The sequence below is a fragment of the Euprymna scolopes genome, chromosome 36 (assembly GCF_053919585.1).
Source record: "Euprymna scolopes isolate OS-2025 chromosome 36, ASM5391958v1, whole genome shotgun sequence".
In the NCBI taxonomy this organism is placed as follows: domain Eukaryota; kingdom Metazoa; phylum Mollusca; class Cephalopoda; order Sepiida; family Sepiolidae; genus Euprymna; species Euprymna scolopes.
The window spans coordinates 53499018-53520941 of NC_136517.1; the positions used below are offsets into that span (position 1 = coordinate 53499018).

At 33.3% G+C, this 21924-nt stretch overlaps 1 pseudogene; it reads right to left on the reverse strand.

The window, feature by feature from the left end:
- Nucleotides 1-21276: 21276 nt before the first annotated feature.
- LOC145260727 (5S ribosomal RNA) lies at nucleotides 21277-21393 on the reverse strand (annotated as a pseudogene).
- Between the last annotated feature and the right edge of the window lie 531 nt (nucleotides 21394-21924).

Consider the following 21924-nt stretch of genomic DNA (forward strand, 5'->3'; position numbering starts at 1 on the left):
TATGTTGAAACACTAAATCAACATTTTATTTATTTTTTTGCATAATTAATGATGGAAGTATTTTCTGTTTATTTTCTGAACATCTGTTAAAAAAAATAATAATTTGTACATTCTCTTGAAAAAAAGAATCAAATTTTTCTCTACTTTCACATAACTATTTACAGTGTTCATGTAAAGCATTAATGTGTTCTGTTCATAATAAAAATTCCGTTTTCAAAGAGAAACGTTTACTGACAAATTTCTTTTAAAAAAAAGGTGCAAGTTTTCCTGAAAAAACAACTTTCACCTAACAATTTATGGTAAAAACTTAATCTTTTGGGGGGAGAAAAAATAACAACTTTTATTGATTAAAAAAATTACAAAAAATAATAAAAGTAAATAAACGAACAAAATGCAATTTTTCTTGGGGAATGTGTTCCATTTTAACAAACTGAACCACAGCAACGCGTGGCCGGGTACAGCTAGTATGTATATATAAATGTCATTCTTGGTTTGTTACAAGTGAATAAATCCATATTTCTACGTTACCAATTTATTTGAAATTTTCAGACAACCTATCTTTAGAGTCGAGGGATGTTTTTATGTTATTAAAATAAATTTACCTCGCGAATTATTAAAATATTAAATAAAATAAATATATTTTTATAACTGTCAGTGCGAACCTGCTTTGTTGATAAAACTGAACTTCCGGTTCGATTCATTTCACAGCCACGAATTGACGAAACGAAGTAATTTCATTTTCTGTTTACTCGATAAGTAAAAAAACAAAAAAAAACATACTTCATTTGTTTATCTTCCAAATTTTTTAATTTACACATTTTTTCTTTATTAAATAAGGCAAAAAAAAAGTTTGTCGCTTGCTTTTTGAGTTTCTTTTGTTTGTTTTTCGATATAAGATTGGTTGGTAAAAGTACAGTTTTTTTTTTTTACGGATTGGTAACTTGCTTAAATAATCCGCGCTATTTTTTAAATCGTATTTCCAGGTTTAATTAAAGTTTTATTATATGTTTTTTTTATTTAATTGTAAGGTTAAAATGCACCCTTCCCTCTCCATGTTAAGAATGGCTTTTTAAATATTAACGTTATTATTACAACACGGATCACTCTCTGCATGAGTACTGTACTTTCACCTAACAATTTAATAAACAAAATATGGTACTTATGCAGAGAAAGTACCATAATAATATAATAATAGAATAATAACGTTATTTAGAAAGCCATTCTTAACATGGGGAGGACGTTTTGTTACTATTCTATACTTTCACCTAACAATTTAATAAACAAAAGATGGTACTTATGCAGAGAAGGTACCGTGCTGAAATAACGCTATCAAGAAAGCCATTCTTAACATGGGAAAGGGAGAGTGTTCTGTAACTATTTTATATTTTCACCTAACAGTTTAATAAACAAAAGATAGTATTTATGCAGAGAAGGTACCGTGCTGAAATAATACCGTTATTTAGAAAGCTATTCTTAACATGGGGAGGGAGTTTTACATCTATTCTATAATGTCACCTAACAATTTAATAAACAAAAATAGATAGTACATATGCATAGAAAATACCGTGCTGAAATAATGTTATTTAGAAAGACATTCTTAACATGGGGATGGTATTTTGTAACTATTCTGTCCTTTCACCTAACAATTTAAAAACAAAACATGGTACTTATGCAGAGAAGCTACCCCGCTGAAATAATGACGTTATTATTTAGAAAGCCATTCCTAACATGGGGATAGGGGTGTTTTGTAACTATTCTGGACTTTCACCTAACAATTTAATAAACAAAAGTTAAACTTAAGCAGACAAGGAACAGTACTGAATCATTAACATTATTTAGAAAGCCATTCTTAACATGGGAAGGGAGGATGTTTTCTAACTATTCTGTACTTTCGGTGCTGATGCAGAGAGTGATATGCGCTATTTTTTAAATCGCATTTCCACGTTTAATTAAAGTTTTATATGTTTTTTATTCAATTGTAAGGTTAAAGTACAGAATAGGTACAAAACCTCCTCCCCATGTTAAAAATGGCCTTTTAAATAATAACGTTATTATTTTAGCAAGGATCACTCTCTGCATGAATACCGATTAACGTTTTGTTCTTTGCTTTTTTACCGTATATTTTGTTGTTTTTTTTTTTCAAGAAAACCTTTTTTAACAAAGATTGAAAGTGCACGTTTTTTCTTTTCTTTTTTTTACAGAAGTTGTTTTTTATATAAGAAAATATGAATGCTTATAAAGAAATTGGGTATTCGTGCACTTATTGCTCCGTGCGGAAATAATAACGTTATTATTTAAAAAGCCATTCTTAACATTGCGAGAAGAGGGTGTTTTGTACCTATTCTGTACTTTAACCTTACAATTGAATGAAAAAAACGGTAAATTTTTAGATTAGGTCCACCTCCACAATTTTCTTTTAAATGACGACTTTTGAAGGTTTTCGACTATGCTGAATACGGAAATCGGGTTGAAATTTTGCAGAAATAAGTAGTTATCGAGATATTAAAAATTTGTATAATGCATTGTAATCTCTGGCAGCCGTCTTTTTTACACGGTTGCGCGCGTCATAAACAAATCTACGCGCGTAAGAAAGATGGCCGCCAAAGAATACAATGCATAAAACAACTATCTATATCTCGATATCTACTTATTTCACCGGATCCTCGGGAGTTACTATCAATCATGGCTTGATGGTAACTCCCGAGGATCCGGATCCAATTCTACAAGAGTACCATATTTTTTTATTTTCGCCTTTTTTTTTTACTTTTTGGAGTGGATTGCTGTACTAAGAATATAAGAAACATGCATTTCCTCTTTTTATTAGAATTTTCCATTACACGAAATTAAGCCACAGCAACGCGTGGCAGGGTACAGCTAGTATATATATATATATATATATATATATATATATATATATATATATATATATGAGCAAACAGTTAATAAAACATGTTAAAAAACACTTGGAAAAAGAGTTAAACATATATTTAATCTGAAAAGGAAACACTTGATAAGTTGATAGTCCTTAATCCGCGGAGTTTCGAAGAAATACTCTCCTTCTCATCAGAGGGTAGGAATTAGCAAAATGCTGGATCGGATTTTGCATACAAAAGTATTTGATGAAACAACAAGTAAGTCAAAGATCTTACTTGATAACAAAAAAGTGAAGCAGAGGGAATATGGTGAAGAAAAAGGTGATTACACGTGGATGGATAGTCTGGTGAAAGATAAATAATCCAATGACGGTAAAATCCAAAAATATAACTTCAAGAAAGTTAATTGAATTACCATTTGCACAAGTAAAATCCAAGGAAATCCCGTAATTGGAAGATGGTCCAAAATAATCCAAAGGCCGAAATCCATGGAATAATTCACAAATATGTACAAGGGAAAAGGGGAAATTTTTCAATAAAAGAAAAATAAGATATGCTTTTATCACTGCTACTGAGACATAAATATAAATAAGAAAGATCAGGGAAGAAAAAGTGGAAAAAATCAGGGAAGAACAGGGGAAAAAATTAAATGGTGATAGAATTAAATATAAAATAGAAAAACAGATGTCAAAATGACCCAGACAGGAAATGTTAAAAGGCGCAAAAAAATTTATAGGGCAAAATAATATAGCTCAACTGAAATGTACAGTTTATTACTTAAGAAAATATCAGCAAGAGTTGTTAAAAGACACTAAATGGAAAATAAATGAATTAATTAATAAATAAATAAATAAAAAATAAATAATAAATAAACAATACATAAATAAATAAAGAATAAAATATAACATATAAAAAAATAAAAATTATTTAAGGGGAGAGGATGGCCGGTATCTGCAAATTCAAGAAAAAGCAAGAAAGTAAGTAAATGCATATAGTAAAATATAAGTAAATATACATACAAGATATGAAAGTGTGGATAGATTGATATATTAGATAGATAGGAATATTTAAAGACTAAAACAGAAATTGCAGATAAAAACCGGCCAAACAAAGAAGAAATAAAGAAATAAAATAAAGGATTATTAAATTATAAAGTATTAAGAAAGTATGTAGAAAAAACGATAAAGTTAAAGAAAAAATTATAAATCTATCTAAAAGGTAAAAGTAATAACTATGTAATTTAAAAATTGCCATAATTAAATTTGATCTTATGTTTACAGAAATATATATATATATATATATATATATATATATATATGGCCTGTTCCTTATTTTTTTATGTTTAATTATTATTAATTAATGTTATTATTGTGGGAAAAGAAGTAAAGAGAGCGAGACAGAGAGTCGAATTTACGAGGTTCTTTCGTAGAAAATATATCAACATAACAAACAAGGTTAACTCTCAATTTATAAAAGGAAAAATATTTATTACATTTTAGGAAATATTTTCATTGAAAATAATAGTTCATTTATGAGTAAACAAAAGGGGGAAATTAGTTTGAGATTTCGAGGAAGTTTGAGTTGATAATTCAAGAGCCGCGATTAATTCACGGGTCTGTAAATCGTAAAGAAAACTTCCTCACTCAACTATATAAAATAATTTTCACTGAAAGTTTTTGAGTAGAGTTAATTAATCACTTTGGAAGGTTCATTGAAAAATGTGAGAAGTTTTAAAATAATTATTTTCATAAACTTAATTTCAAGTGAGCATACGATAATAAAAGGGGGAATGCAAAAGTTAGTTACTGTGTCTGTGTGTTCGCCTACATTGTCTGATTAGCTGACTGCTATGTTCAAAGTGTTGTCGTGTTAGATTTGAGCTGCAGACAGTAGTGATATATACCTTCCAACACTATCTCTGAATTTTTGTTAACTGGTCTTTTTTTTTGGAAAATACAGAGCTCTTTTAAAGATTCTCATCGGCTCCCACAGACACCGAATTTCCGACAGCCTGGAAAACTCTCTGATTGGTCAGAAAATCAAAACATTAAACCTCCAAAGCAATTCAGTAAAAAGGCGCCTCCAGCCGCATGCGCAGAAAACGTCTCGGGGCACTTGAACTTCCGGCAGCGAAAGAGTGAACATCGTAGCTCACCATACATATATATATATATATATATATATATATATATATATATATATAATTTATTTTAGTTATTTAGTTATTTTATGTATTTTTATCCGAGTAAAGTTTATTCTCTGTATAGAGCTGTTTGCCAATTTACTTCTGCAGTATACATATGTTGCGCAAGGGTTGCATGAGATATGTAATTCGTTTTAAATGTTACACAACGATGAAAACGTTTAGCAATTTATTTAATGACGCAATTCATATAGAATGACGTAATGAAACTAAGTCTGTATTATGATTTTGTTTATGTCAGCAAAATTTGTAAATTGATATTGAATTCTTAAACACGCTTGAAAGGAAACATGTCACTGCTAAAAATACGTTTGATTAATAAAATATAGTTAAAATTAAGAAAAATGGAAGTTAATGAAAAATTTGTGGTTTACTTTGAGAGGACTTTTCCACAATGGAATATTTCAAATGCAATTTAATTTTAGTCGAATTGTTTTTGCTTCATTACTATTCATGTGTCCCAAAAGAATCTGATGGGTTTGAAATTTAAATTTAACTGAAAGTACCTCTCTACAATAAATATCGACTCCTTGATGGTGTAACGACTCAAGATGACTTTAGTAGGGTTAATCTAAATGCTCTGAAATTTTTTTTCACTTGTTTGATGCTTCTATTGCTACATTTGATCAATTCAGCTTCTTTTGGGACAACCTATATATATATATATATATATATATATATATATATATATATATATATATATATATATATATATATATATATATATAGTGAATGAATGACAAAAGTCTATAATCCAACGTTCATGATGTTGGCCATCATATAATTATTTATTTCTTTAATTCAGTTGATATTTACAATTCTTGACTGTATCTGTTTCGTAGCGCAAAATCAATCATTTAATTATAATATCAATTAGTGAATCTATTTTGCCCTTAACTCATTAGAAGAAATAGCAACAACCAATCCGTCAAAAGGAAATAAAGTGAGTTTTGAGATGAGTAAAATCCAAAAATTAGAAGAGAAGCTGTAAATACCTCTTAATATGTTTCCATTACGCCATTTTGAATTTTAGAAATTATATATTTACTAGCAGGGACGCCCGGCGTTACCCAGTCGCAAAATACGCTTAAATATGATATTTTAATTTATGAAAATATCCTTTATATTATTATAGAGTCGATTTTCTATCGATTCTTTTTATATTATAAAGTTGTGATTGCAAAAATAAAATAAAATAAATATATCGATATGACTTAAGTGCATCAGCTTGAATCGAAACCGAAACCAAAACTTATGAAGAAAATACACACACACACACACACACACACACACACACACATATATATATATATATATATATATATATATATATATATATATATATATATATATATATATATATATATATATATATATAAACTTCTTTCGAGTTAACGAGAAAAAAATTAAGAATCTACGTGCGGGGTTTAAACTTACAGACCACGTCATGCAAAAAAAAAACACGTAAATTTTCAAGTCTTATAAAATTCTTTGCAGTTAATGAAAAAATTCAGAGACTTACGTACGGAGTGTGAACTTATAGACCACGTCATGCAAAAAAAAATAAAAAAATAAAAAATAAACACACATACCTACAGCAGAATTTTCACGGCCCGTTTTTCTATCATTGTTGCTAAGCGACGACATGGAAAAAATGGCTTTACCGATGATAGATTAATCAAAATAACGGTTTCGATTATCGATTATCGGTAATTATAGGGGGGGGGTATTCTGAGACAAAACTTAACTACGATCACTCCCACATTTATACACTTAAGTTCTGAAGATTTTAATGAAAATCTGTGCACCCGTTTCGGAGTCTATAAGGAACGAACTCACACACACACACACTCACACACACTCACACACACACACACACACACACACACTGACAAATTTTAGAATTAGTATTACTCTCCACTTTTACTCGGAAACTTCTAAACGGTATGGCTGAAATGTTGTATGAGCATTTATTATTAGAATGGGCAACGAATTAAGTATCATGGTATTCATTTGATGTACAGTTAGGCATTCATGCGGATTAATATTTAATGCAAAAATGAGCATAAACCTAACCATATTCAACTATTAATTTGGCATGAAACGCCCATTCTAAGTTAGCAGACTATAACTTTTACCATTTTTAAGGCACCCTAGGATTTCGAAAGGAGTTTGGAACTATTTTAATTGTCGGTAGACAGTTATTTGAACTGCATTTGAAATTCTTAGTAAATACACACGTTTATTAAAATCCTATTTTACGAATAATTTAACTATGAAATTAAGTATTTACTCCTCCTTCCACCCTAACAGTGAGCTATCAGAAACAACGCTTCCTCCCCCACACACACACACACACGCACACACTGTGGTCAAAATAATAAAACAAATCCTTGTAAAACGAAACTGTCTATCAATATTTCCTCGGCACCAAAGCCAACAAAGTCTAAGTCATTGTTGAGATGGCTTGGTCCCCGTTCACTGAAGTATTCTCTGGTCCTATACAGTTCTAGGATGTTCAGCCTCTCGGGTTTTGCTTTCTCCCTTTGAGAAAGGGTTAGTTTTTGTTAATCACCTGAAGCACCGCTACCGAAGAATGCTGAGGGGTTGCTCAGGTATCTTCCTATAGAATGCTGGTTTTTCAAATCCCACTTTTTGACCCATGTGTCGCATCATCTTGCTGTGTGAGGGAAATAAATAACCATTACAAGTTCCCTTCTAGATCACTCATGAATACTGTGTATCTCTCTGTATATCACTACTGACACGTGATTTAGTTCAGCCAATCGGAGCATCTGGTATCACTCAGCCATTTGTAAAATAGATAGAAGAGGAGGTTCTTATGTAATAAAGTGATGTGTTCTGGTTTTCAGCAGCTAAACGCATTCATCCCATCAAATAGACCAAATCCAACATATGATCTATTTGACGTACATCCTCGTATTTCCAGTAGAGGCTCGGTTTGTCTGTCGGTCTCTCGGTCCGCAATGTTTGTTATAAATTGCATTTCCATTCCTAAGACAAGCAAATTAGATAGACGCATGAAGTATAAGATGCGTCCAAACTTTCCGATACGGAACCCTGTCTGCCCTTCACGATCATGCTTATTTCAAAATATTATTTTCTTTGAAAAAACTCGCAAATTAAATTTGACTCTACATGTTGGTCTGTCATGCTTAAGTTTGGAATAGCATTTTTTTTTTCATGCGTACACGTATCTCTGTGCGACCATTGGTCTGTCACTCTTAAGTTTGAAATAGTAGTTTTAAATGCGTACGCGTATATTTATCAGACTCTATGCGTCCGTTGGTCTGTCACACTTCAGTTTAAAATATAATTTTTAGTTGTGTGTACGCGTATCTCTATTAGACTCTGTATGTCCGTTGGTCTGTCACGTTTACGTTAGACGTACAATTTTTAGATGCATACACGTATCTTTTTCAGATTTTGTGCGTCCGTTTGTCTGCCACGCTAAAGTTTGAAACAGCATCTACATGCGCCATGCATCTCTACGCAGAATGAACGAACGCATCTTAAGACACGCTGTTCTTATTTTCTAATCTAACCTTCGAATCACAGTCTATTTTGGTTTGTCAGTTGAGCTTGCCAAGCTAAGTTAACCAGCCATATCTTATGCAAAAGGGCGCGAAGCATAATTAGAACACGGTGACAAAATACATCTCGCCTCCCGTTATACTCCACCCCCACGCCTTTCACTTGCTTTTAACACAGACCGGCAGTTATTCGTACCAAATATAAAAGCACCTTGCTGTTCCAAGGCTTTACTTTTCCTTTGAAGTTTCGTCTTGTGTAAATAGATTTAATTTGTGCGTGCACTGCACGGAGAAGAGAACGAGAGTGATAGCGTCGTGTTGCAAGACGGTCGAAGTGTAATTTTATACGGCAGAATCTTATTGATACGCTGTAGAGTCACCTGCATCGGTAGTAACGTCTAATTGTAAATGGTTATATAGCACTATCAGCTTATATTATTTAGATTATTCGGACTAGTGTTCACGTCTTGTATGTTATTATCATAACGTTTCGGCCGATGTAACCTCCGAACTTTTTCAGGCGCGTCTTCCCGAAATCGGAAATATTCATGTAGACGTACGGAAATTCTAACAGAACCCTTTATTTAATCAACAGACTAGCGTACTATCATTCCGTCAGCACAACGGATATAAATACTGAGTAATAATCAATTCTTGTGACAGATTCAAACCTCGGCACTGACGATACTAAGAATACAATACGAATTAATTACAAATCTTACCCGGTCATTACTGACGAAACAAGTGCAAGGTACTAAGTCAATTAAATAAAGTGTTCAATTTGAAATTTCGTAGAGATTTTTGAATTAAACATATAAAAATTCCTGAGTTCAAGAAGATGCACCTGAAGAGGGTTGGTGATTACATCGGCTAAAACTTTGTGAAAATAATATCCAAAATGAGAACAGTAGTCCGAATAATAAAAAATACCGTGATACCTCGGTTGTCGGACGTTTCGGTGGTCGAACAACTCTGTGTTCAAACCAAAAATTGGAGATTTTCTTGTCTTGGTAGTCGAACGAAATTTCGGAGCTCGAACCGCCGGCTTCGCTTGGAATGTAAAAAAGCAGCGGTGTTCCTCAATGGAACGTTGTAATTCATACTCGTCGTAATACTTTTGAAGTGTAGTGTGACGACCCAACCTCACTCCGCCGACGTCGCCTCGCGAGCCTGAACTTTACGGCGAGAGTTATATTTAGAAGAGCGTCATCGCAACCCCTCCGATAGTGTAGACGGTATCTGAATTATTTGTAGCACATCAGCATGGCACCAGGACCATGCAATTCGATTGATTAACCCATTTTTGCGTGGGACAACAAAGGACCTTGAGGTGTCCAAAAAGTAAAAAAAAAAAAAAAAAAAAAAGGTCAGTAAACTTTAATGCGACTAACAAAGCGGACGTATCTCAGGACGACAGTAATTAATTGCGCGACAAAAAACTTTGTTGTTCAAATAATCGGTTTAGCGTAGTGTAAAGATTTTAGAAACAAAAAAGAAATGGGCATTCTTTTACCATTGGATGAAAAGAAAGAAAAGAGAAATAAAAGCAGTAAAGCGAGTGCAAAGCGGAAAATGTGCGAATGACGATCGAATTTAAAAAGCAGCTGATAGAGAAATTTGAAAGAGGACTACGTGCGTCAGCGCTTGCAAAAGAATATGAAATGGCAGTGCAATTAAATGTATAAAATCCTCAAAGTTTACAGATAAAAAGGAACTTTTAAAACTCTGGAACCAATTAATTCTATTTCAGTTAATTTAAAGGCGAAATATTGTTTCGGTTGCCGAACATTTCGGTGTTCGAATAAACATCTAGAACGAATTATGGTCGAGTATTGAGGTAGCGCTGTAGTACAAATTATCAATCCTCATCTAAAAAAAAATCAAAAACATAGCATCATAAGTTTCTCTGCTTTACTTTTCTTTCCCCCCCCCCCTTTGTTGTGAAGAGTTAAAAATAGACCTTGGGTTTACTATTGACAGCCTTCTGACCCTCATCCTCTCCATTATTTTGTCTGTTAGACCTCACATTCCATGGGCGATGTTTCTGGCAAGGAGAAAAGAATTGTTGCTTGCTGGGTTGGTTGCTTTCAATTGGTGGTACGGGGAGATTTTTTTAGACATACGGTATTATTCATTATCATTCAACTGTTAATCAATTCATGTCATTAACACTAAATCGAGTAGTTTTTGGCCTCGGTCTGATGAATGATTCATTAATAAGAAAAAGTGGCTGTTGTCATCTCTTTTTCCTTGTATCTATCATAATTGATGTAATAAAAACAACAACAATGTTTTGCTCTGGGTGGCATATCATATTTTTATTGTTTTTTTTTTATTTATTTCATTTTTATTTATTTATTTATTTATTTTTGTATAGCAAGTTCATTTGGATGATTGCATCTTCCCAACCATCCCGCGTAGAAATGGTAAAAGAGACCGGAAAAAAGACGTCCGTTCGTTTTGATGTCTACCATCCAAGAGAGTAAGATTTCTTTGCAACGTCACTTATCAAGGTCTGAATGCCACTCAAGAATAAGGATTGATAAGTGTAATATGGTCGATGAGATAACACTATAATGCCTGGCAGTGATGAAATTTGATTATTTAAGAGGACGGCTCAACAAGAAATTGTTTGCCTTGAATATGAAAAGGACTATGTTGTAGTCAGCGGGAAAGCAGTCCACGTTATAGAGTTCCATAGACAAGCAGTTATAGGAAAGAAACTTTTTTGTGGAATTTGCGTTTAGATTTAGACACATATAGGGAATAGGGGAAATTGTTGACAGTGCTTGTAGATAGACGAGTATTTGGTTGTAAGAGTTTTGCAGGAGGGTGCATAGATTGACTGTACACGGCAACTTCCGTTTTTAACACTTGAAGAAATATTTCCACAGGTAGAGGTTCTATTTACTTTAAGTTAATATAAGAAACGCCATCTTGTGTAACATCCTAGATGGTTCCGTTCAGTCTTAATAGACTATGGTGCCTATCATAAGAGTTCCCGCGCGTGGATGCTTTGTGGCAAGAGTTGTGCAATCTCCAACCACGCCTCTTCTGAGTCGACATTGTTTAATTCCAGTGGTAATTAGAAATTCAAGACGACTACAAAAAAATGCCGAGGTTAGCGGACAGCATATACAGCACCTAGTATTCCCCAAGAAATATCAACTTGAATAAATACATTAAGGACATTGCGAATGCTGCTGCAAGGAAGGTGGGCTTCCTCTATCGTGCTAGAAAACTGCTCATACCTGAGAGTATCCTGTACCTCTATAAGACCACCATTCGTCCATGTATGGAGCATTGTTGTCACATCTGGACTGATGCATCTACCTCTAGTCTCTCCCTCTTGGATGTCAACTAGGTTCCAACCCCTGTCCCATCGTCGCAATGTTGCATGCCTGTACATGTTTTACACATATTTTCACGAAATGTGTTCTGATGAACTCATTGCACTTGTGCCCCCTCGATGTATATATCCCCGAAAACCCGCTTAGCAACAAAATCACACCCCTTCACTGTTGAGATCCCTAAATGGCAGAAAGTTTTCTACTCAAATAGCTTCTTCCCTCGAACAGCTAAGCTTTGGAATTCTCTTCCTGTTCCTGCTTTCCAAACTGTACTGATATGCAGAAGTTCAAATGCAACGTCTTGGTCATGGTCCCAATTAGTAGCTCCTTACGTTCAAATGGCAATATGCCTTGTTTGGGGTGAAGGTTAATAATTAAAAAATAAAAATAGTCACCCATCTAGTATTAACCAGGTTTATTGTTGCTTACCTTCGATGATTTGAAGAGAACCGGTGTGTCAACGTGGTTATATATGTAACATTCTAGCGTTTCATTTTCAAGAAACATCTTAAATTTTGATTCCATAAATTATTGCGCTTTTTAAACTTTCATTTACCTCAACCATATTACCACTGAAGGATAAAGCATTACAATATTAACCGGCAGATTTATACAGGGGCAAGTTGGGTAAGAGTTAGTGAAGCAAGATGTTTTTTCACATTACATTTATCCTTCTGAAAGTCGCTACGGTCGAGGAAACATTGAGTAGAAACTGCTTTCTTGGTTTTAACGGTTAGGAGCAAAGTGTATTTTCTGTTTTGATGTTGCACTTCATCTTTTATGTTTTGATGTTGCACTTCATCTTTTCTTTTTTTATGTTGCACTTCATCTTTTCTGTTTTGATGTTGCACTTCATCTTTTATGTTTTGATGTTGCACTTCATCTTTTCTGTTTTGATGTTGCACTTCATCTTTTCTGTTTTGATGTTGCACTTCATCTTTTCTGTTTTGATGTTGTACTTCATCTTTTCTGTTTTGATGTTGCACTTCATCTTTTCTGTTTTGATGTTGCACTTCATCTTTTCTGTATTGATGTTGCACTTCATCTTTTCTGTTTTGATGTTGCACTTCATCTTTTCTGTTTTGATGTTGCACTTCATCTTTTCTGTTTTGATGTTGCACTTCATCTTTTCTGTTTTGATGTTGCACTTCATCTTTTCTGTTTTGATATTGCACTTCATCTTTTCTGTTTTGATATTGCACTTCATCTTTTCTGTTTTCGGTCAGTGAAAAATCCCTCTAGACTTAGTCGGTTTTTATTTTTGTTTCAATCCACAGCTCCACTTTTTTTCTTTTTTTTTTTGAGAGCTGGATTTTCCTCAAAACTGACGTGTATGACTCTGCTCTCGTGGGGAGGTAAGTAAATAAGAACATGCAGTAGTAAGATAATTCAAAATGGCAAGCAGTCACAGAGGAAAGAAAGTATTAGAGTAGAAAATCTTCTGGCGTCTACGACCCTCTAGAATGAAGGGGTGGGATTTTGCTGCCAGTTGGATAGGTTGGGGATATTTTCATTTAGGGATTACAATGCAATGTTAATCGGTGCACATTTTGTGGAAGTACTTATGTTATATAGTCACTAAAGTCTTTCATGTATAAAATCGCGTAGTTCTTATAGTTGTATATATAATTGTCTGTTTATAAACCCATCAATGTTCGAGTCCTAGTACGAGCTACGCATCAATGTGTGCTTGTTACATGCATGTATAATACAACGAACACTTCACAGTAACATTCACTTGATGACAATAAACAATACACACCTTTTTACAGTTCCGTCATCGCTGCTGCTGACAGTTACTTTACGCTCGTCTTGTTGACGCTGGAGCCAAGATTCCTCCGACATTTGAGTTGAATGCGAATCAACGCATAATAACCAGATATAAGTTTTGTTACAATTTTATTTCTGTTTTATGACACGGGCGTAAAAGAGCCGATACTATTACCAAACCAAAAACGCTGTAACTAATCGAAAGCTCTCTCTCTCTCTCTCTCTCTCTCTCTCTCTCTCTCTCTCTCTCTCTCTCTCTCTCTCTCTCTCTCTCTCTCTATCCCCGATCGGTCTGTTAACTTATATTATTGTTCTGAGACTCCAATTGTGTCATTTTTGACGTTTGTAAATGAAACTAATGTTGCTGTTTATTGTTTTAAAATCATCTTATGAAATATTTATCTTTTTTTTTTCCAAAACTGGCCTTCTAGTATTTTTTTTTTTTTTTTTAGCTAAATAAACTTCATACTTGATCTAGCTAACATACTCAATTCTTCGTTATCGCAGGGCCCAAATCCGTTATACGTATGTGAAACTATCGCTTTCTGAGAAAAGTGCCACGGTTTGTTCGTGTCGTGGGGACGTTTCTGAAACGGCTGTTACGTTCTGGCACGGCAAGCAAGGTGCTTAACACGATAAAACGATAAGCACATCCTCTTTAGATCAAGGAGTTGATATGTCGGTTACGTCTGCTGGTTGGTCTTCTCTCTAAGTTTCCGGCGTTATTACTGACAGGACGGCCGTGCTCGAATAAAATGTTATAGTAAATGAACAACAGACACATGTTCTTATAAAAATAGAATTCTTTTATTTTAACAATTAAGCAGCATTTTGGAAACTCGTGAGTTGGCTAAAAGCGATCGATCTGTGTGTCGCCGATCGAGATCGGAGCCCAATTGAATTACAATTCTCCCTCATCGAAAAACACGACAGATAGAGAGGAAAATAAAGAAAGAAAAACAGAAAGAAAGAAAGAAAAGAGAAGGGGAGGGGGAGATATACATATTAAAACAAAGAGACTGTGGTTTTATTTTACAATCCTGGTGTCGAGTTCACTAAGTTTACTGCCTTTGACCTCTCAACAGTGTCTTCGGGCACCCGATTTTATAAACAATCTGTCAAATCTATATAAAACACTCTGTCCATAAAGGAAGATTGGTGCGCCAGTCCGTACATGGTAGTTTATCGATATTAGTCCGAATAAATATTTGATTACGATTTAGTTTAAAAAAAAACGTTTAATTGTGCGGACGGATTACGTGTGCTAAGACATGAATTCTTTCTGTTAAAATTTCTATCGCATTTGAGGATTCTTGATAAAGTGCAGAAACGTAGCTGTAATTTGATTGGCCCCACACTTTCTTTTTCTCTACAACTTCCCTCTCACAAACGTGATGTTGCTAGTCTCAATCCTTTTTTTTATATAATTACTATTGCAGCATGTGTTCTATTCTCTGCTTCCTTTGTTTCAGCTCGTTTGACTTGTTGGCCTAGTGGTTTTCATCAATTCATTGTTTTGATTCACCATTGTAATACAATAATAATAATCCTCTTCCTATTTCAGTAGCTTCTTTCCTAAAACTGCAACTTTATGGAATTCTCTTCCTGTTCGTCGTTTTCCACCTTCCTGCAGCTTAAGTATTTTCAAGACTAAGGTCAAATAGACATCTTTTATCATTGCGATAATCATCTTTCGTTTTTGTTAGCTCCTTACATCAGATGGCTTCATGCCTTGTCTCGGGCGACTTTAAAAAATATATGGACCCAGAAAATTCCATTTTGTTGGTAAAATCAACACGAACCAAATAGTATTTGCGCATTTTTTTTATTTATTTTTTTGTTTGTTTGTTTGTTTCAAAGAATTCATATATTTTGACCCTTGACCGCGCACATAAAGATCAAGGCTGCATTTCAAAGGGTTTGGCAAATAAAGGATGTAAACTTCAATCACTATGAAATATTGTGAATGTCAACGTATGCGTCAGAAATCCAGAAATTCTAATATGATTACCGGAAGTAACAATTATTTTCCAATTTTCGTCGCGATTTGAGTTTGGGCCACAGTAAGTTAATGTAAAAAAATAATGTACAAAAATAATGTACAAAAAATAATGTAAAAAAATAATGTACAAAAATAATGTACAAAAATAATTTACAAAAAAATGATGTAAAGAAAATAAGCGGAAAGAAGGTAAAAAAAAAATTAGAAATGAGGACTATTAGAACTTCTGCATTAATGGGTTAAAAATAAAAATATTTATTTTAAAAAACTCATAAATTATTCATGTTTAAAATGTGTTGTTGTTTTTTTTTTGGGGGGGGGGCTTTTTTAGCGGAGTGTTCACTATAGATGATGAAAGTAAAATTGAATAAATTACAATATTTATTAATCCATCCACTTCAAACAAGGGATTATAATAACGAAAAGTCTTTAATCCATAGATTTTTAAATAATCCCTTCACACCTGCGATGCTCTTCATTGTAAATATTATTGAATTAATATTCATTAATTATTTGATTTTTATTAAAATTTTATCGAATTATTTTTTTTTTGCGCGCGCGCTGCCGTTGACGCTTGTATCGTTTGCACTTGGATTCTAGATCCTTTCTTTTAACTTAAATGGTTACTGTTTCATAAATTAACTGATCGACTGTTTAATTAGCTGGGATTATTTTCGGCAGCATCGTAACTCTCGCTTCCCTTACTTTGTCTTTTAGTTCTCACATTCTATAAGTGATGTTTCTGACAAAAGTGGAAGAATTGCTGTTTTCTAAGTCGAAATATGTCCACCTAACATTTATTGTTGGTGTGTTTATGACCTTGAAGTAGTATTGTTTTATGTTTTATTTTTTAGCTCCTTATAGTAGTATGAGATGTTCATCGAAACCAGACCACAACAAAACATCACTCGCTGGATTTCTGTTCGTGTGTGTGTGTGTGTGTGTGTGTGTCTGTGTGTGTGTGTGTGTGTCTGTGCGCGTGCGCGTGCGCGTGCGTGTGTGTGCGTGTGTGTGTGTGTGTGCGTGTGTGTCCGTGTCCTTAAAAGAATACCCGCTCAGGATACATATAGACAATATGTATAGCATTAGTTTTAATTCTATTGGCGAGATAGATGCGGTTTAAGAGGCACATAATCGTAATGGTAAAATTTATAAAAAGAAAAATAATGTGCTATAGAAAACGTAATCCAATAATCAAGAATGAATTGAGGAGTTTACCCCCCCCACACACACACACAATTCTTCCTTTTGGTTATACCTTTCGTATTGGACTGACCTTTTTACTGTCCAGTAAAACATTTATTGGGAATTTCATTTAAAATTTTACGCATACATATGAAATTTTACATGCCTGCATTTAAAATTTTACACGCATACATTTGTATTTTAGGCATACATTTGTAATTGTACACGCATACATTTAAAATTTTATACGCATACATTTGAAATTTTATATGCATATATTTGAAATTTTACACGCATACATTTGTAATTTAAGAAATACATTGGATATTTTACAAGCATACATTTAAAATTTTACGCATACATTTGAAATTTTACATGCCGACATTTAAAATTTTATACGCATACATTTGTAATTTTAGGCATACATTTAAAATTTTATACGCATACATTTGAAATGTTACATGCATATATTTGAAATTTTACATGCATATATTTGAAATTTTACATGCCTACATCTAAAATTTTACACGCATACATTTGAAAACTTACATGCATACATTTCAAATTTTACACGCATACATTTGAAATTTAAGTATGCATTTGATATTTTACATGCTTACATTTAAAATTTTATACGCATACATTTGAAATTTAAGGCATACATTTGAAATTTTACGCATACATTTGAAATTTTACGCATACATTTGAAATTTTACATGCATGAATTTCAAATTTTACATACATACATTTGTAATTTTACGCATAAATTTGTAATTTTACACGTATACATTTGTAATTTTATACGCATACCTTTGAAATTTTACATGCATACATTTAAAATTTTACATGTATACAATTGTAAATTTTACACGCATACATTTGAAATTTTACACGCATACATTTCAATTTTACACGCATACATTTGTAATTGTAGGCATACATTTGTAATTTTGAACACATACATGTTAAATTTTACACCCATAAATTTCAAATTTTACACGCCTGCATTTCAAATTTAACGCATACATTTGTAATTGTAAACGCATACATTTAAAATTTTACATGCATACATTTAAAATTTTGAACGCATACATTTGAAACTTTAGGCTTACATTTGTAATTTTACATACATATACTTAAAATTTTACACGCACACATTAAAAATTTGACGCATACATTTGAAACTTTACATGCATACATTTAAACTTTTACACGCACACAGTATAATTTAAAGCATACATTTGTAATTTTACAAACACACATTTGAAATTTTACACGCATACATTTGTAATTTTACCTGCATACATTATAAATTTTATGCATACATTTGAAATTGTACATGCATACATTTATAATTTTACACGCGTACATTTTTATTTTTATGCATACTTTTGTAATTTTACATGCATTCATTGGTAATTTCACGCTTACATTTGAAATTTTATACGGGTACAATTGTAATTTCAGGCTACATTGATTATTTTACACGCATACATTTTTAATTTTACTCGCATATATTTGAAATTTTACACGCATACATTTAAAATATGGCACGCATACATTCGACATTTTACACGCATACATTTGAAATTTTACGCGTCCATTTGTAATTTTAGGCATACATATCAATTCTTCGCATACATTTATAATTTTAGGTATACATTTGTAATCTTACACGCATACATTTCAAATTTTACACGCATACATTTGAAATTTTACATGCATACATTTGAAATTTTACACGCACACATTTGTAATTTTAGGTATACATTTGAAATGTTACACGCATACATTTCAAATTTTGCACGCATACATTTCATATTTTACACGCATACATTTCCAATTGTACACGCTTACACTTAAAATATTGCACGCATACATTTCAAATTTTACATGCATGCATTTAAAATTTTACACGCATACATTTCCAATTGTACACGCTTACATTTAAAATATTGCACGCATACATTTCATATTTTACACGCATACATTTCAAATTTTACACGCATACATTTCCAATTGTACACGCTTACATTTCAAATATTGCACGCATACATTTCATATTTTACATGCATGCATCTAAAATTTTACACGCATACATTTTAAATTTTACACGCATGCATTTAAAATTTTACACGCATACATTTCAAATTTTACACACATACATTTGAAATTTTACACCCATACATTTCAAATTTTACACGCATACATTTGTAATTTTACACGCATACATTTGTAATTTTACGCATACATTTGAAATTTTACTTACATAATTTTTAAATTTTACACATATCTTTGAAATTTTACGCATACTTTTAACATTGTACATTCATACGTTAAATATTTTACACGCATACATTTGAAATTTTACACGCATACATTTGAAATTTTACACGCATATATTTGTTATTTTACACGCATACATTGGAAATTTTATATGTATACAGTTTAAATCTAACAGCCGAGCCCTCGTTCCGGAACTTATAAATAACGACAAGAGAAAGCGAACAGAGTTTTCAATTCGATACTGCGCGCTAGATCTGGAAGATCCTCAAACCTCATCGTCTGTGATTTCTTTTCCTGTGGAGATACGTAAGAGATCATATTTATGTTAACTCGTTACACAGTAATTCCAATCACCTTAAACGTCAAATAACACTAGTAATTAGCTCAGTTCATCGTGATATGGCAATATGCGCCTTCAAATATTGCGTAATAAAATTTAATGAACTTGGTTAAGTATTAATGAATAACACTGTCGGAACAATCACGTTGACACACAAATTCTCTTTTGATTACTGAAGTTAAACGACGTTAAGCCTGGCCAATACCAGACGGACGGCCATTTGAAAATGCTAGGCGCTGTATGTCATCTCCTTTTACCGGGATATACATGCAGTTGAGGACGGCATATGAATTTAATGTTCCATTGTACGAGGTGCTTTCAATAAGTTTCCTTTTTTTGTACAGACATTTAAAATTGTTGTAGACTGTTGAAAAAGTATGTTATTGCTATACATCTTATGAGATGACTGAACGATGTTTATGATTCCAGGTTCAGATGAACAGCTACAGCAGGAATTAGACTACATCCTACTAAAGCCTGATTGTTACACTTGATGAATTTCAAAAATGCAATCTGACTTTGAGGATACTTTAGAAGAACAATATGCAATAAAATTCTGTTTTCACCTTGGAAAAGTGTCATAGAAACGTATGGAATGTTTCAGACTGTTTTAGGACCAACTTGCATGAATCAAGCATTAATTCGAGAGTGGTATAAGAGATCCAAGGAAAGCAGGGAGTCTGTGAGGGATGATGAGAAATGTGAGAGGAGTAAGGAATTTAGAACACCAGAGTTGATTGGCCAAATAAAGAATTTCATGGATATGGGCCGTCGTGTATATAAGAATAACAACAACAGTTTACAATAAGTGTGTAGCTTGATGTCAATGTGGGAACTGTATGCACAGCTATTCCGAGGAACTGAAGATGCTGAAGATTTGCGCGAAGTTTGTCCCAAGAGTGCTCAGAAAAGATCGAATTATTTGACCAAGATGGGCATCAAGACAGTTCCTCGCTCTCACCCTACAGTTCAGACATCGTTTCCTGTGACTTTTGATTATTCCCTAAGCTCAAGGAGAACCTTAGAGGCTGTTGTTATGAGACAATTGGGGAGATGAAAGAAGCTGTGAGGATTATTTACACGCTCACAAAAGAGGACTTCCATGGGGCCTTCCAGAAGTTGTTGGAACAGTACAAGTGCATTGCAGCCGGAGGAGATTACTTCGAAGGCGACTAGAGTTTCATATGTGTACTATTAATAAAAGTGCCCATATGAAAAAGTCTGGAAACTTATTGAAGGCACCTCGTAACTTCTTCCTTCGGTGGAAGCCGGATGCTCTTCCAAAGTGAATGCCACCGCGTGTTGTTGGGATTTTTTATTCGAGCAATATTGCCATAACTGCATTAGTTATATAACCATTGGATTCAGATAATAATTGAATGACCAGGCGATACAGCAATTAAATTTAACTTTTAAGATCCCAGTTCGAAAATAAAGAAAAAATATTAATCCTCCCAAAAACTAGTAAGTTATTAAAAACAAAATAAGGACATAGATTATAAAAAAGTCTAATTAAAACTAAATTAAAACAAATAGTGGTGGCTTCCTTCAGTCTTCACATACCCACTATAAGGATGCATACACGAGGAATTTTTGTGGTAAGAGTTGCACAATCTCCAACCACACCTCACCTCTCCTAAGTCGATATTGTTTAAAACCAGCAGCAAGTGAAGGCTCAAGACGACTGGGAACAATGCCGAGATAAGCGGAAGGCACACACAGCATCTAGAATTCCCAAACGGTCACCCATCTGGTACTATCCAAGCTCATCGTTGTTTAACTTCGGTGATCTGACGAAAACCGGTGTGTCAACGTGATCATGCCGTATATAAATTAAAACAAATAAGACTTCTGTTCAACGCTGGGTAGGTACAGCTTGCGTTTTATAATATCTTGTTTTAGTATGTTTTACGAGATACCAACATTTTTATGCCCATTTAATGCCTGTGATCATGTTTCGTATGTACTTGCTATAACTTAGCTGATTTTAATGCTTAATGCATTTGTTTTGTTGTAAGATTAGAAGCGGATATGTTAAAATAATGATTAAAATGACATTAAGTAAGCATAAAGCTGAAGTACTGGAAAATTCCATAAAGAGTTAACAGTAGTAGAATTAGGATTACTTTACCGGATATGACGTGACGGAATGACATACATGGCTCAAAGAAAGATCGATTCTGCCTCTTTGGGTGTACGACATCAAAGTGATCAGACGTATATTTCGGTATCGATACCTATGGGGTTGGTCCGGAAAATTGCAACTCATCAAACAGAAAATTATGGTAATAAACATTTGAATGAAATAGAGAATGATGTATCTTGGTCTCTGAGCCAAAGGCTGTTGTTGTTGTTGTTGTT